This window comes from Balaenoptera borealis (genome assembly GCF_965194805.1).
Source record: "Balaenoptera borealis genome assembly, chromosome: 6".
NCBI classification, from domain to species: domain Eukaryota; kingdom Metazoa; phylum Chordata; class Mammalia; order Artiodactyla; family Balaenopteridae; genus Balaenoptera; species Balaenoptera borealis.
The window spans coordinates 8,038,150-8,055,983 of record NC_138863.1 but is presented as its reverse complement, the minus strand read 5'-3'; the positions used below and the strand labels follow the sequence as shown (position 1 = coordinate 8,055,983).

General features: G+C 44.7%; 1 long non-coding RNA gene across 2 annotated transcripts in view; it reads left to right on the top strand.

The window, feature by feature from the left end:
• Positions 1-4,778: 4,778 nt before the first annotated feature.
• LOC309630402 overlaps positions 4,779-17,834 on the top strand; it is a 30,571-nt gene continuing 17,515 nt past the window's right edge. Inside the window, exons 1-2 of one of the 2 annotated variants that reach the window (XR_014245642.1) lie at positions 4,779-7,854; positions 8,428-17,653. This is a non-coding gene — a long non-coding RNA (uncharacterized lncRNA). Of the gene's footprint in view, positions 17,654-17,834 lie in introns of both variants that reach the window. The other variant, XR_014245643.1, reaches the window with a different exon arrangement.

Sequence of the window (17,834 nt, the reverse complement as noted above, 5' to 3'; positions counted from 1 at the left end):
GTAGTTGTGGCGCACGGGCTTAGTTGCTCCGCGGCATGTGGGATCTTCCCGGACCAGGGTTCAAACCCGTGTCCCCTGCATTGGCAGGCAGATTCTTAAACACTGCGCCACCAGGGAAGCCCTCCCTGTTCTTTTAAAACCAATTACTCCATACCTCTCACTCTCAGCAGATGACTGTATTCCTACTTCAGAGTGGAAATCACAGTAGGTGGGGAAACCCTCAGTTTCTTGTCTTCCACCTACTGAATCATCTACATCCACCCTTTACACTTTTGTTCTTACCACAGTGGAAAAGGCAACCCTCCTTCCATGGGAGTGTCATTTGTCCACCTGTGTGGTATTGATGTGCCTCACCTCTTCTCCCAAGGGGTTTCGCTCGTGTCTTTGGCCTCTCCTTCTCTAGTGGCTGTATGTGATGGAGAACTTTACATGTTAAGGAGACCCTCCCTGAGCCTGATGTCCCTTTGCAGCCACCACTTTTTTTCTTCTTATCAAACAAGCTTCTTGAGAGTTGTCTACCCTTTCTGTCTCTACCTCCTCCCTCATCCACACCTGAATCCTTTGCCACATGACTCCTACTGCCAGCCATCTGCTGATGGTTTTCTTGTCAAGGAGACCATAGATCTCCAACTTGCTAACTTTTTTGGTCTTTGTTTGGCTTGATCTTTATGTTTCAATTGGCAATGTTGAGTCCACTTCTTTATGTGTTCTTCTCTTAGTTTTCACGGCCCCAATAATCTCTCTAGGTTTTCCTTGTGTTTTTCTGCCTATTCTAAAATTTCTTCAGGGGCATCTCTTCCTTCAGAGTCCTGTGGAGATGTTTGCTAGAGTTTCATTGTGACTTTCTTATTTTACTTCTGTGTAAACATCCCATGGTGTTCCACTTCCATTTATAACACCCAAATCTCTATCTCTGGCTCATTCTGCCAACACGTATAGTCAACAGACAACTGGGCATTTCTACTTGCTGTCTCCCAGGTCTGCTTATATAGTCAGCAAATGGTGCCCACAGTTCACCAAGTGTATTATTTTATAGGACTTCCACAACAAAACACCACAGACCAGGGGGCTTAAACAACAGAAGCTTATTCCCTCGCAGTTCTGGAGGCTGGGAAGTCCAGGATCAAGGCGTTGGCAGGTTTGGTGTCTCCTGAGGCCTCTTTCCTTGGTTGCAGATGCCACCTTCTCACTGTGTCCTCACATGGTCTTTTCTCTGAGCATGTGCATCCCTGGTGTCTCTTCCTCCTCTTATAAGGACATCAGTCATATTGGATTAGGGCCCCACCTTTATGACTTCATTTAACCTTAATTACTTCTTTAAAGGCCTAGCCCCAAATACAGTCGCACTGGGGTTAGAACTTCAACATATATGAGTTTGGGGAGAACATAATTCAGTCCATAAAACAGTTACCTGAGCCAGAACTTGGGGTTCATCCTTAACTCCTCCCTACCCCGTGTCTGATTCACCACATCCTGACAATTCTGTTTTTATATTTTTTGAACCCATCCTTTTTCCATTTTTCTGCCACTTCACGTCTTTGAAAATTCATTCATTCATTCAGTATACTCTTTGGATACCCATTATATACTAGGAAGGCAGCCAAAGAAAGCTAAAAAATATAAGATTAAGGAAAGTATATGGAAGGAAATGATAAAGATAAATGCAGAAACAAATTAACTGGCAAGATCAAAAGTTAGTCTAAGAGGGTTTTTTAAATAATGAAAAAGATATATACCTGGAAAATCTAATTAATAAAAGACAATAAATGAATAAAGGGAACAGTTAGGATTTTAAAACTATAAGATGTTACCCACTATCAATCTATCTGAAATTCAGTGATAAAAAGAATTTTCTGGAAAATTGAGTGTAATTCACTCAAGAAATAAAATACTGGAACTGGCTAAAAATCAAGAAATGAAATTTGAAAGCTACTGAGGATGTATCTCTAACAAGGCTGTGGGTTCATATTGTTTACTGGGTGAATTCTTGTTATTAAAGGATTCAGTGATTCCTTTCATCATCATAGGCTGAACAGGTTTTTGTAAAAAAGGAAGGAATGGAAAACTCAATTTAAAAAAAATGTTTCTAGGGAATTCCCTGGCGGTCCAGTGGCTAAGACTCTGCCGAGGGTCTGGGTTTGTTTGATCCCTGGTCAGGGAACTAAGATCCCGTAAGCTGCCTCATGCGGCCAAAAAAAAAAAAAAAAAAAAAAAAAACAGTTTCTAGTTGAGCCTTATTACCAAAATCTAACAAAGATAGGTTTTTTTCTCTTAATCTGGTTTATGAATATAGATGAAAAGAATTCTATAAAATTAGATATACAATCCTAATAAAATCTTTTAGGAAGCTAAGAAAAAGATGCTTCCGTAACATGATAAAGTACTATATATATTAAGTCCAGGGCCCACATTGTCATTTCAGTAAATACACCAGGGTGTTCCCACTGAAGCAGTGGTCATGCTGGGCTGCTGGCCGTTCAGAATGAGATGTGAACTGAATGGTGACTGATGGTGCAGGGAAAGCGCCCTTCAGTCACCTGACAAGTTTCTTGAACACCTGAAGTCTTGGGTGAAGCAGGGCCAGTGAGAGGCAGTGTGCCCTGATGGTTAGGGGAAAGAGACCTGTAGCAGGCAGTGTGACCTGCCGCTCTGGCCTCTTCCCTCTTCTGCAAAGGGAGCAGAATAGCAACACCCCTTCTTAGGGGGATTGTGAGGATTACAGGAGGCAAAGCCAGACTTGCCATGAGCACAGGTGTTAGTGGTTGTTAACTGATGTTCTTATTTTTGTTGTAGATGTTTGGGTTCCACTGGTGGTCAGGATCATAGCACACTTCATTTCAGAACGCTCTATCTTGATGATTTTGGGTTAGGATGGAGATCTTTCAACATGGACCCCAGGAAATAGGCTGATAGCTCTGCAAGCCCAAATCTGCCACGTCCCAGTGTCCTGTCCCTGTACTGGCTGGTCCTCCCTCCTCCCCAAGCCCTGCACCCTCACCTCCTTGCCTCTCCCTTCCCCCGCTTCCCCCGTGCCTCCGTCGTCTCTCAGCCCCTCCGTACCTACCTGCTCTATGGCGGCAGCCTCTCCTGCAGTCAGTGCAGCCTCCCACTGCCTCCCAAGTCCTCTTTCAGTGTTAGTCCTTGCTGCACACTCTCCAGCGTCCTCCCCTCCATGAAGTCCAAGTTTGTCAGAGCTTGAGAAATCCCTCAAGCTGTGTGTCACGTGTCCCTCTTCTCCTCACCCCAAGTCTCCAGTCTCCCTGAACTGTTGTTCAGAAAGCACCATGCCCATCTGCCCCGTATGACCTCTTTGCCTTTGTGCTGTTTGCCTGGGTTTCCTTCCTCCCCTCCTCCTCGTCCACCCGGCACATGCTCATCCATGAAACCCTGTTGTAACCTCTCGTTGCCGAGGATAATGCCTCCCTCTGCACCGTTTGGTGCCCCACATATTTTTCTGTGCTCCCGCCTGTTGCCTGCAGTATAGTCCTGTGTTCTGTCATCTGCACCCGCTGCCAGAGTGTGAGCTCTTCCAGGGCAGGGGCTGTGCTCTCTTCTCCTGTCTGCGTTGCCTGGCGCGGTGCTCAGCACGCAGAACAATGCCTGTCCTATGGGAGGGAACTAGCGGACGCACAGTCTGGTCCTGCTGCGGGTGGAGGGTGGCGCCTGTGGTTACCCAGAGCTCCGGGGAGTGGGAGTCGCACTTTGCTGTCTGGGGGCTTACCCCCGTGGCGCGGCATCCTGTCATTGCCGCGAGCTGCTCACCAGGGGCTTGGCTCCAGGTGTGTAGCCTCCACCAGGTGAGGCTGGTGCAGGTGGAGCCACAGCACTTGAGCACGTGTTATGTGCCAGGTGCTGGGTTAAATGCTTTTAGGGTAGCTCACTGGATCCTCACGGCAACTCTAAGGTCGGTTCTGTTATAACTCTGGTTTTACTCCTGAGGAAACAGCTCTGAGTAACGACATGGTGGAGCTGGGTTTATATCCAGGTCCGACTCAGAGACTAAGCCTGAAGCTCAGGCATGGCCGCACCTCCAGAGGCTGGGAGGCTGGGAGGCTTGAGGTGGCCGGGTTTAGGTCCTGGGCCTAGGTGTGGTTGGACAGCAAAGGGGCTACTAGCTCTGCCAGGCTGTTCACACTGTTCTGTAATTTGCTTTTTTCTCTTAATGTATTGTGAATGTCTTTCCATGCTGTGGTGGTTTTAAAATATGTCTACAAATTTTTGGACACTCCTCCCACAAAAGAGGGAGCCCAATTCCCTTACCCTTGAATGTGGGCCTGTCTCAGTGACACACTTCTATTGAATAGAATGTGGCAGAAGTGATGCTGAGTGACATCTGAAGCTGGACGCAGCTTCCATGCAGCTCTGTCTTTCATGGGATGCATGCCTTGGGATCCCTTGGCTTTGCTGAAGCTACCCTGCTGGAGCATCACCTGGAGGGACAGGGACTAGAGCAGAGGAGAGAAAGAAGGAGGGAGAGAGATGCCCAAAGGGTCTTCACAGTACAGGTGCCACCTGGGAGTGAGTGAGCCTTCAGGTGATTCCAGTGTCCAGCCTTCAAGGCAAGTGCCAAATGGAGCAGAGACGAGTTCTCCCTGCCCAGCCCTTGCAGACTGCAGATTGGTGAGGAAAATAAATGCTGCTGTTGTCTAAGCTACAAGCTTGGGAGTGGCTTGTTACTCAGCATTGGCTACCTGGAATAGTTGTCAATAAGAATAATCCTACTCCCTCGTTTTGAATTCCACCTGTGGATGTCAATTTGTAAAGGGTCATCCAGTATTGTCTTTTTTTTTTTTTTTTAAAGAAATTCACGTTCTTTTATTTATTTATTTATTTATTTATTTATGACTGTGTTGAGTCTTCGTTTCTGTGCGAGGGCTTTCTCTAGTTGCGGCAAGTCGGGGCCACTCTTCATCGCGGTGCGCGGGCCTCTCACCATTGCGGCCTCTCTTGTTGTGGAGCACAGGCTCCAGACACGCAGGCTCCGTAATTGTGGCTCACGGTCCCAGCTGCTCCGCGGCATGTGGGATCCTCCCAGACCAGGGCTCGCACCCGTGTCCCCTGCATTGGCAGGCAGATTCTCAACCACTGCGCCACCAGGGAAGCCCCAGTATTGTCTTTTATTATAAATAACCCTGTGAAAAAAATCCCTGTTCATGCAGAGGTTTACACACACATAACACAGAAGTCACTCTTCTGTTTTCACAGGTTGTCACCTTCCTCTAGCATGTTTGGGAGGCGAGCGCGTGGTCCTTCATCCACCTGGGTCACTTTAACACTAGCTCCTCAGCGCTCATTTGGCTCCTGGGGCCTCAGGTCACTATCCCGCTGCTGATCACCCCTTGGAACTCCTGGACTGCATCTCTGACTTCACAGAGCTTTTGTTCTGTGGGGAGATGGGCAATAAATAAGAGAAAAATAACTAAAAACTGGCCCCGTTCCTGTGAGTGTGGAGGGAAGGTGGGGGAAGGGTTTCAAGCAACAAAGACAGCCTCTCGGAGGTCAGCCTTAAAGCACATGCCTGGTTGTGAATTTTGACTTGGCTTCTGGGAGAATGGGGCCACCTTGCCTGAGAACGTGGAGGCATGAAGATTGGCTCTTCTGGTTATAATTTCTTCACTCAATTGTCTGATAACTTCTTTAGGAGAAATTCCTAGAAGTGGAATGTTTGAGATTCAGAGTAGTTTGGATTTTAAAGGCCATTGCTACAGGGAACCAAACTACTCCTCCAGAAAGCTTTGCTCAGTTACATTCCCCCAAGCTGTGCAAGCCAGAGCTTCACAACAGGGTGCCAGGGTGCCAGAGCCCGAGTGAGTTACAGGTGCCAGGAGCATAAACGCTTCCCACTCCTGAGACTCAGTTGAGCCCAGGGTGCCTTGCTGAGGTGATCGCTTCTATGTGTGCCTTGTGACAAGCCATGTGTTCCCAGCCCTGGACAGCACTAGATAGACATTGTCATTCTTTTCCATTATCCACCTACCTGATTGAGGGGAATATTATCTCCTTGATGTTGTAGTTTACATCTTTTTTAATTTTTTAAATTATTTATTTATTATTTATTTTTGGCTGTGTTGGGTTTTCGTTTCTGTGCGAGGGCTTTCTCTAGTTGTGGCAAGCGGGGGCCACTCTTCATCGCTATGCGCGGGCCTCTCGCTGTCGCAGCCTCTCTTGTTGCAGAGCACAGGCTCCAGACGCGCAGGCTCAGTAGTTGTGGCTCACGGGCCTAGTTGCTCCGCGGCATGTGGGATCTTCCCAGACCAGGGCTCGAACCTGCGTCCCCTGCATTGGCAGGCAGATTCTCAACCACTGCGCCACCAGGGAAGCCCTAGTTTACATCTTTTTAATTACCAGTGAGGATATTTTTCATATGCTGATTATACCATTGCATTTATTCTGTTGTGACTTTCTTGTTCTTGTCCCTTACTCATTTCTCCACTGGAGTCGTTGCTTTTTTTATATGAATTTTTAAGTACTACCTAGAAACAACCAGCAGAGGGCAGCAGTGCATCAGGGTGCCAAGGGGATAGTGCTGGAGCCTGAACCTGAACAGTATATTTTGGACAAAGACACAGCCTGGGCCCTGGGGCCTTGGCATCAATGGACTAGGGGAACTTAGAACAGATAATGTGGTTAATTTCCTCTCCAAATTGAGTTATTTGTCTGAAAGTCTGTAGGTGGGCTAGGGACAAGAAGATGACTTTGAAAGGATAAAACTGTAGGTCCCAGAGTGGTAAATGAATTCTGTCTGATGGGAGACCCAGGTTGTTGCCAGAGTATGGGATGTGTGTGTGCATACAAATGTGCCCCCACCCGCCAGAAAGGTATCTGAATAAATTTCACATATGCCAACCTCTCTCTCTGAGCTGTCTTGTTCTCTGTCTCATTGGGAAATTGAAGCAGCTTAATAGGCAGGGCCCGGGTGGTAATGCAGGAATGTGAGGTTTTAGAGAGGAGAGAGCCAGTGAATGCTGCCCCAGCCTTTCACCGTAGGAAGCTAGGTGAGCCTCAGGGAGATGTGAAGCCCCTGAAATCATGCGCAGAATTGTCTATGTACTTACATATCTTATTTTAAAAAACACTTAATTTTGAAATAATTGTAGATTCAGAAGTAGTCTCAAAAATAGTAGAGAGGCTCTGTGTACCTTTCACCCACTTGCCCCCAGTGATAACATTTCACATAACTTTAACCGGGAAATTGACTTTGATATAATTCAGGCCTTGTTCGGATTCCATGTGCTCATGCGTGTGCGTTCACGCGTGACATTGTTGAGCTATATGAGCGGCTCTGGATCACCATCTTTTGGACTTTGTGTTTTGTGCAAAAGGTGTACCCATGTTTGCTTAAGTCATCATTAGTAGAGTTTTCTGTCACTTGAAGCCTCAACATTCCTAACCCTAACATCCAATTACAAGGTGCAGAAAACCTCATGCAAACCGGCTCAATTAAAAAAAAAAAAGAAAGAAAAGGAAGGGAAGGAATATTGGTTCATGTAATAAAATCCAGAGGAATGACTGAACCGGTGCCAGCGGTTCAGGATGTCATCAGAGAGCTCACTCCTTTTCTCTGTACCAGCCACTGCTCTGTGCACCTCTGAGTTCTGGCTTTTTTCTCAGGCACCCTCCCTCAAGATCCCAACAGTGGCAGTGGAGATTCCAGACCTTTCATCCTCACCCCACATCACACAGAAGAAGAGAGGGAGTGGGGGGAATCTCATCATTCCCTATAGAAGTTGTAAGATTCATTCTGATTAGACCAGCCTGGGTCAAGTGCCCATGTCTCAACCAATCGCAGGGCCAAGAGAATGAGATACATTGGTTGGCTCATGCCTGGACTCCTAACCCCTCCATGAATACCTGGTGATTGGGATAATTTATTGGTTTAATCTAATCTCAGATGGGAAGTGTCCACCCTGACCACATGGGACAGGGAAAGTGTCTGAAAAGGAATTTGAGGTGATGTTACAGAGAGAGGGGAAATAGATGATGAACAGTAGACCACAGGTGTCCTCCATCTTTGGCATGGAGTCTTGAGTCCCTCCCTGGTCAAATGAGCTATGACCAGGAGGACAGGATCATATAGTAGAGACACGATTACTGGGATGGGTGTGCAGTTCTTGCATGGGGGGGGGGTGATTGCTGGACAGGAGGTCTCTACCACAGTAGCAGCTTATGTCTCTAAAACACTGTTCTGCTGCAGGTCTCCACATGCCTCAGGATGTTAACCTGGTCATGGCATCTCTAGTCACTCCCACTGGCCTGGTGTAGGTCTGCAGGGGCCCAGTGGGCAGCAGAGGAGATGCTATGGTTGAAACAGGATCCTGGGTTTCAGCTGCATATGTTGGGTAGGGCTGGGGATGCATTTCGATAGGACCCCCCCAACCCTACCACTCCATGCCCACTGGCTGCCCCTTGTACCCTCCTGCTCTCCAGTACAGACAACAGTTTCCTGCTGTACTCCTCCCTACTCACCACCATGAAGTCCATCCATTCCAAGTGGACACAGAGGTCTTCAGAGAGAGGCTCTCCTGGGGCAGGGTGGCTTCTAGCGCCTCGAGATACTCAGGTTTATGGAAAAGGTCAGCATTTCTCCAAGCATGCTGTTCGTACCATTGTGGTATGTGACGTATTTTAATAGATATGCATCAATTCTTAAACATTCCTTGTTTTAAAAATCTTTTTATTGTGAAATGAAATAGATTCAGAAAACTCTACAAGACAAACGTAGAGCTTAATGAAGTATAATAAGGCAAACACCCCAAATGCTCTTGTAACCCAAGAGGTGGAACGTTGCAGCCCCCCCGCCCCCAGCAGCTCCTCCACATTCCCTGTCCCAGTCCCAGCCCCTCTTTGCCACTGCAGAGTGACCGCTACCTGGCTTTTACTGCAGTCACTTCCTTTTGTTTCTTTACAGTTTCATCATCCAAGTGTGCATCCCTAGACTGTGGTTCAGTCTTGCCCCCTTTAAAAAAACCCCACATATTTTACCTCTTTTAATCCACAGGTTCTTCCTTCATCCCTTTCTTTTCCTTTCATTTTATTGGTTGAAGAATCCAGGCCATTTGACTGCAGTGTTTCCCACAGTCTGGATTTTGCTGGCTGCCCACTCATGGGACCTCTCAGCATGCTCTTCTGCCCTCTGTGTTTACTGCCCATTGTCAGCTGGATCTAGAGGCTCGACCAGACCCAGCTTCTATCCTTTTGACGAGACTCTACTGTGATGTGTTCCTTCATCAACTGCCTCTCTTTCTGGGTGTTCTTAGCCTTGGAGGTTCAGCCCCTAGATCCATTACTTCCGTGGGGGTCCAAAATGGTGACATACATTGTTTTCACTGTGCTGTGATTCACATTTTATTATTGCCTATTAATTTTGTCACTCCACACAATTTATGTGTGAAGTTCTTACTAGAACTCCACTAGTTCTTATGCTTTCTTATGCTGAAGTGTCAAGTAATTTTGTCAATCTGAGGCTTGTTTTCTAGTAAATTCTTCAGGAAGAGTTCATAGGAACAATATTCTCTGAGTTCTTGTACACTGATAACAGTTTGTACCTTTTATACTTGATAGTTTTCCTGGATATAAAGTCAGTTTTCCTTGGCTCACACTTTTGCCCTCTTAGATAGGTCACACCATTTCCTTCTGGTACCAAGGCTTTGAGGAAATATTCTGAGTTACACAGCTGATGGCAACATTGCTGATACTGTTCCCGTGTCTTACATAAGGTAATGAAAAGAGCCACAGCTACCACTGCTACAAAACGATCATGATATTCTGATTCCATCATTTCTTTTTCATTTATTTGCTGGAATTCTTTATAAACAGATGCTTGCTTTCATCTATCATGAGGTTACCCCATGGTATAGCTCATCTAGGAGAGGCAGGATAAATGCTTTCCTCTTTCCCTCTGTTTGCCAGTTTGCAAAATAATAGACTGGTTCCTTATTATCCTCTGGAGGTGACCAGTTCATTTTTTCAATATCATTGTGAACTCATGGATTTAACTAAATTTGGTGAGTTTTAGTTTGTTGTAATTATTACTATGTTCAAAGCTCAGATTGTCCTGTCTCTGGCCAGTGGGAGCATCTGTGGGTGGGCTCCTGTGTTCTTTTGAGACTACCCTAGTCTACACATAGCCTACCAATGATGGCTTGTGTACTGTCGTTTATGTCAGGATGTTCCAGACTCCTTTTGTACACTTTCTCCTCAGACCAGTAGTCAGTCATTTATCCACACAGCCCTGACTTTTAGTGGGAAATGGCATTTCCTGACCACAATGTGGACTCCAGGGCTGCTCACTGCTACTGGCTTGCTCATGGTTTCTAAGTCGTTTCAGTGGTCAGAGCTAATAGGTATAGATAGAATGGTAGATAAAATACCTCGTAAGGTCATACTGTTATTTCCAATTAAATTTCAGGACTATAGATTTTATATTTAATCTTTAAAAAAATTACAGCTGCATCTCCTTTCTTCCACCCTGAGAATCCTGATTTTGAGGACACAGTGGATGACAGTTAAAATATCCCATAATTATTCATTTGTTTCAGGCAACATTACACACACGACAGGGAATACTAATGCTGCCACCACCAGAATGATAAGTGAAGATAGTTTTAAAGTTCTCACCCTCATTTTTATAGTTATTCTATATTTACATCCGTCGAGCTTATAGCCCTCTTATACCATATTCTCTTCCATTTTATTTTATGTTTTTTATTGAAATATAGTTGATATACAATATTATGTTAGGTCAGGTGTACTACATAATGATTTGACATTTGTGTACATTATGAAATGATCACCATGGTAAGTCTAGTAACCATCTGTCCCCATAAAGTTATTACAGTATTATTGACCATATTCCTTATGCTATACGTGACATCCCTGTGACTTATTTATTGTTTAACTGGAGGTTTGTACCTCTTAATCCCTGTTGTCTCTTTTCCCCCCACCAGCCTCCCTTCTGGCAACCACCTGTTTGTTCTCTGTGTCCAACAGTGTGTTTTTGTTTTGTTTTGTCTATTTTTTTTTTTTTTTTAGATTCCACATTTATATTCTCTTCCTTTTAAGCCTCATATAGTTTTGGTTCTCCAAGTAATTATGTATATAATGCTCTCCACTAGTTCTTACGCTTTCTTATGCTGAAGTGTCAAGTAATTTTGTCAGTCTGAGGCTTGTTTTCTAGTAAATTCTTCAGGAAGAGTTCATAGGAACAATATTCTCTGAGTTCTTGTACACTGATAACAGTTTGTACCTTTTATACTTGATAGTTTTCCTGGATATAAAGTCAGTTTTCCTTGGCTCACACTTTTGCCCTCTTAGATAGGTCACACCATTTCCTTCTGGTACCAAGCAATGTTGTTGAAAAGTCTGATGATGATCTAATTTTCGTCCTCTCATAAGTCACTTGTTCCTTTCCCCATCGATGTTTAAAGGATTTTTCCCCTTTAATATCCAGTAAATTTACTAAAATATGTCTTGGTGTTGCTCATTCTGAGTCAGTTTTCTCTGGTATATCATGTACTCTTTTAATACCTGATATGTACATTAATATGTACCGGTTATTAATCTATTGTGTCTCAGCTCCCAAAGCCATCCTTTCCTCTGTGCAATCAATCATGGAGGTGGACCCTGTACCTATTTTTCCTTTTGAGAGCTGGCCCAATGTTAAACTTTGTCAGTAGAGGGCGCTCTAGGAGCAATGGAGGAGGAAGGGGTTTCCCTTCTTCACTCTAGCGTGCCTCATGCACCAGATTAATGCAGCGCATGCAGCTCTTAGCTCCAGCTGTGCCTGGTGATCAGCAGCACGGAGCACTTCCCCCTGGGTAGCTTCCCTTGGCATCCCTTTGGGTGGCTTCACAGCCTCAGCAAACTTCACCATTCAGTGAGTGACAGCTGTGTCTTCTCCCAAGGTCTTAGTCTCAGCCCTGGGATGAGGGACCTTTTCTTGTTCCTCTGTCTCAGCCCTAGGTGTAGAGGCTTCTGCCTTTATCTGCTATTTTGTATTCTTTAGAGTTCCTTTTACTCCTTACTAGCCATTCCCCCATTATTCCAGTCTGCTGTTATAGTTAGTAATTCTTTATGTGAAACTTTCCCTATTCAAATTACTTTGTGGTTTCTCTCTCCTAAATGGATCCTGGCTAGTACAGTGTAGGTATCAAATGAGTTTTTTTCCTTTTTCCTTTTTTTTTTTTTTTTTAAATTTCAGGAAAGTTTCCTAGAATTTTAGTTTTTAGTATTTGTTTTGTTCCCTTGCTAGGAATTTCATTTTCAGGACTCCTCTGCCTATTTCCAATATTTATGATTTTCTCTTAAATCCCTTTTATGTGTTCTTTTCTTTTTGATTTAAAAAATTTTCTACTTTTCACATTCTATTTCTCATGAGGCATCGTTTGATTCACTCTTGTGTTTCTTCTGATTCTTCATATCTGAGTTTATTTTTCTTTTATTTCTAAATTTGACCTAAGTGCTATCATCTCACTTCTGAGTTTTTCTAATTCTAAATTTTATAACGTCGTTTTTCTTGATTTGGTATAGTTGGTATAGTTTCGCTCATTGTATGGATGTTATTCTGCTCCTTATTCTCTTTTTTTTTTCTTTTTCTTACAGACACTTTGGATGATATTTGACATTGATACTTTGTATTCCTCGTTTTTTATGTGAAATTAGTTCTTTGGAGCTTTTGGAATGAGGTGGGTTGAGGAAGCTTTCCTAACTTCTGTTGTTATCATACAGTGTTAAAAAAAGAAGTATGGCAAACCATTAGAACTAATAAATCCAGCATGATCGCAAGATACAAGATCAGTACACAAAAATCAATTGTATTTCTATACACTTGCAGTGAACAATATGAAAATGCAATTAAGAAAACAATTTCGGGGGCTTCCCTGGTAGCGCAGTGGTTGGGAGTCCGCCTGCCAGTGCAGGGGACACGGGTTCAATCCCTGTTCTGGGAAGATCCCACGTGCCGCGGAGCAACTGGGCCTGTGCGCCACAACTGCTGAGCCTTCGCTGTGGAGCCCGCGAGCCATGGCTGCTGAGCCCGCGGTGCCACAACTGCTGAAGCCTGCGAGCCTGGGGCCCGTGCTCCACAGCGGGAGAGGCCACCGCAATGAGAAACCCGCGCACTGCAGCGAACAGTGGCCCCCGCTCGCCGCAACTAGAGAAAGCCCGTGCGCAGCAACCAAGACCCAACACAGCCAAAGATAAATGAAATTAAATTAAAACAAACAAAAAAACAATTTCATTTACAATAACACCAAATTATTAGGAATTTAGGAATAACTTTGACAACAGAAGTGTAAAACTTATACTCTTAAATATTATTGAAAGAAATTTTAAAATTCCAAATAAATGGAAACTCATTCTATGTTCATGGATCAAAATATTTAATATTAAAATGCCAATACTCCGCAAATTGATCTGCAGACGCAGTGTAATCCGTGTCAGAATCCCAGCTGGCTTCTTTGCAGGAGTTGACAAACTGATCTTAAAAATTCATATGAAAACTCAAGAACACCAAAACAATCTGGAAAAAGAAGAAAGTTGGAGGACTTCCCAATTTCAAAATTTATTAAAAAGAACAGTGATTAAGACAGTGTTGTAGTGGCATAAGGACAGAAATATAGATCAATGGAATAGAATTTAGAGTCTATAAATAAACCTCACATTTGCAGTCAATTGATTTTTCACAAGGATGCCAAGACAAATCCGTCTTTTTTTTTTTTTTCTTTAAAGAAATCTCCATTTTAATTTTTAGTTATTTATTTATTTATGGCTGTGTTGGGTCTTCGTTTCTGTGTGAGGGCTTTCTCTAGTTGCGGCAAGTGGGGGCCACTCTTCATCGCGGTGCGCGGGCCTCTCACTATCGCGGCCTCTCTTGTTGGGGAGCACAGGCTCCAGATGCACAGGCTCAGTAGTTGTGGTTCAGGGGCCCAGCCGCTCCGTGGCATGTGGGATCTTCCCAGACCAGGGCTCGAACCCGTGTCCCCTGCATTGGCAGGCGGATTCTCAACCACTGCGCCACCAGGGAAGCCCCGACAAATCAGTCTTTAACAGATGGTGCTGGGACAACTGGAAATTCACATGCAAAAAAATTAAAGTTGTATACCCACATCACACCAAATACAAAATTAGCCCCAAATGAATCATGGACCTAAATATGAGCTAAAACTATAAAATTTCTAGGAAAAAAACATGTAGGGATAAATTTTCATCACCTTTATTTGGTAATGGCTTCTTAGATGTGACACCAAAAGCATAAGAAACCAAGAAAAAAATGGGTAAATTGGACTTCATCAAAATTAAAAGCTTTTGTGCTGCAAAAGATACCAACAAGAAAAAGACAACCCACTGAATGGGAGAAAAGATTTACAAATTTTATACCTGATAAGGGACTATATAAGAACTCTTACAACTCAATAATAAAAAGGCAAATAATCTAATCCAATTCCTGGCACAGAGCTCCTAAAACCCTTGAAATTTCCCGAGTGATAAGGGTAATAGGAACATCTTTTGTTACTAATGAGGTGACTTCTGGCGCACCTCTATGTAGCTCAGGATGGGAGCTGGTTCCCAGAAAGACCAAGCCTTGATTAGAAACTTGGAACTTTCAGCTTCACACAGAACCTTCAGGGAGGAGAAGGGCTGGAGACTGAGTTAATCACCAATGGGCACAGTTCTCCATAAATACCCCTAAATGACAGCATTTGGAGAGCTGCTGAGTTAGGTGAACACATCCACATGCTAGGAGGGTGGCACACCCCCATCTCCACAGGGACAGAGGCCCCTGTGCTCAGGACTCATTGGCATTCTCCTGAGTTCTATGAGTCATTCTAGCAAACCATTGAACCTGGGGCAGGTGGGAGCCTCCAACTTTGTAGCCAAGTTGGACAGAATTATAGGTGACCTGGGGACTTGATACTTGTGGCTGGTGTCTGAAGTGGGCCAGTCTTACAGGACTGAGCTCTTAAACCTGTGGAATTTGATGCTCACTCCAGGTAGTTAGTGCCAGCATAGGATTAAATTGTAGGACACCCAGTTGGTGTTGGAAAGTTGGAAAAGTGAGGTTGGAAAAGACACCATGTGTTTTGTGTCAGGAAAAAACCACTCACGAAAAATGGGCAAAGGATCCAAATAGACATTTCTTCAAAGAAGATATATAAATGACCAATAAGCACATGAAAAGATGCCCAACATCTTTTATTGGGGAAATGCAAATGAAAACCACAATTAGATACCACTCCACACCCACTAGAATGGCTATAATCAAAAAGACAGATAATAACAAGTGTTGGTGAGAATGTGGGAGATATTGGAACCTCATACACTGCTGGTGCAGCCACTTTGGAAAACAATATGGCAATCCTCAAGAAGTTCAACATAGAGTTCTCATTTGACCCAGCAGTTCCACTCTTAGGTATATACCCAAGAAAATAGAAAACATATGTCCACACAGAAACCTGTACACAAATGTTAGCCATTCTTTCTGTTGAGGATGGTGGTGGTCAGGGACGGATCAGACAGAGTCCTGATTGGGTATTCTTTCCAGCCTCTTTTTTTTTTAATTAATTAATTAATTAATTTATTTTTGGCTGTGTTGGGTCTTCGTTTCTGTGCGAGGGCTTTCTCTAGTTGCGGCAAGTGGGGGCCACTCTTCATTGCGGTGCGCGGGCCTCTCACCATCGTGGCCTCTCTTGTTGCGGAGCACAGGCTCCAGACGCGCAAGCTCAGTAGTTGTGGCTCACGGGCCTAGTTGCTCCGTGGCATGTGGGATCTTCCCAGACCAGGGTCGAACCCGCGTCCCCTGCACTAGCAGGCAGATTCTCAATCACTGTGCCACCAGGGAAGCCCTCCAGCCTCTTTTTGATAATACTTAGAGGACAATCTTTTCCCCCCTGTCTTCCACATTATTGGGGAATTGGGGAAAGCCTTATTGTAAGCCCCGAGGAATGCTGTCAAACACTAATCTGTAATTAATCTAGCACTATCGCAGGGCCTCTGGGTATGGGACCTGAAATGTGACTTTAATCCCATGAAGACAGTGAGTATGGTCACAGGCATGTGCACTTCTCATTGTTTGGTCCAGCATCCCAAAGGGACAGGAAGGTGATTACCAGTCCTTTTCTGCCATGAGGAGTGAGTCCATGGGCCTCCACATTGGAAGGTAAGTTTTTTAGCAAGTTCTCTAACACAAGAATGGCAGACAGTGGGTGGCTGTCCTCTCAGAGAGCTTTCCTCTCAGAGGCATCTGGGGGATTAAATTCCATCCATGATATAGTTCACCAGAGACATTAATCTTCCCTGACATTCTGTGACCTCATAAAAATGCTAACACCCTTTTTCTCATCCATATGTAACCCTAGAAAAAATTAACCTGGCCTCAGCCATAATTTATATGGGCATACAATACCCCACTTATACTTGAACCCTGTCATTGAAAAACTTCATTATCTTTGTCACTAAATGGCACGCTGAAAGTTTATTTTCTGGCACCGAAGCTTTCCTTTTATAGCTCTTTGAAGATGTATGGCCCTCCAGTGCAAACAGGAGAGTCACAGTGCTACAGAACATACCAGCCTAACTTTCACCAAGAATGTGCTCCCTTTGTAGCTAAATTCCTTTACAAATAATATGCTTCCAAAACAATGATTCTTCTTTTCACCTGTCCCCTGGGGTCTGGTGTTCAGGCCCCCAAGTGGAGGCCTAGGCAGGGCAGGACTTACTTCTGGGCAGTGGGCTTGTGGCTTGTCTGAGGTCTGGAGGTTTCTTTGCAGGACAGGGAAGGGTTGTTTCTTTGGGAACTGGGGCCAGGGTGTGAGCTTGACCCCGCCTTACACTCTGCACCCCCCCCACCCAAGTGTGAATGTATGCCCTGCAGTATGGCGACCCCTCTCTCTCCAGCTTTATCTCTCACAACACTTCAGCCCAGGTGAATATATTCCTGTCATCTGGCTCTTCCTCCTGCTGCTCGTCTTCCCCTTCTTCAAGGCCAAGTCCTCCCTGAAAACTTCTCCCCAAAACTGAACCTCCACCCAGGGCATCTCTCCTTCTGTACCTCACCATGGGGCCTCTCTTAAGGCGCTTACCTAAATTCCTAGAGGGCACTTGTCTGATCCCTTATTCACCGCCCTCTGGATGATAGGCTCGTAGAGACTCACTAGATTCCGTTCCTCTCTGTATTACCTCTAGCACCTGCCCTTCACAGGTGCTCTATTTGATAACAGGTGAGAAATAGTCTCTCATTGCTGGATTAAGTTGCAGATGTTTTTATTTCTGGGTGGAATATATTTCCTATACTGTGTTTTCTCTTTTGAGAAGGGTCTGTTTTTATCCCTTGCCCATTTATTTTTAAGGATTTAGTGTTGTTTGTTTTTTTAAAATAAATTTATTTATTTATTTTTGGCTGTGTTGGGTCTTTGTTGCTGTGCACAGGCCTTCTCTAGTTTCGGTGAGCGGGGGCTACTCTTTGTTGCGGTGCGTGTGCTTCTCACTGCGGTGGCTTCTCTTGTTGCAGGAGATGGGCTCTAGGCGGACCTCAGTAGTTGTGGCTTGCGGGCTCTAGAGCGTAGGCTCAGTAGTTGTGGCGCGCGGGTTTAGTTGCTCCACGGCATGTGGGATCTTCCGGGACCAGGGCTCGAACCCATGTCCCCTGCACTGGCAGGCAGATTCTTAATAAATTTTATTTATTAATTTATTATTATTATTTTTGGTTGTGTTGGATTTTCGTTTCTGTGCGTGGGCTTCCTCTAGTTGTGGCAAGCGGGAGCCACTCTTCATCGCGGTGCACGGGCCTCTCACTGTCACGGCCTCTCTTGTTGCGGAGCACAGGCTCCAGACGCGCA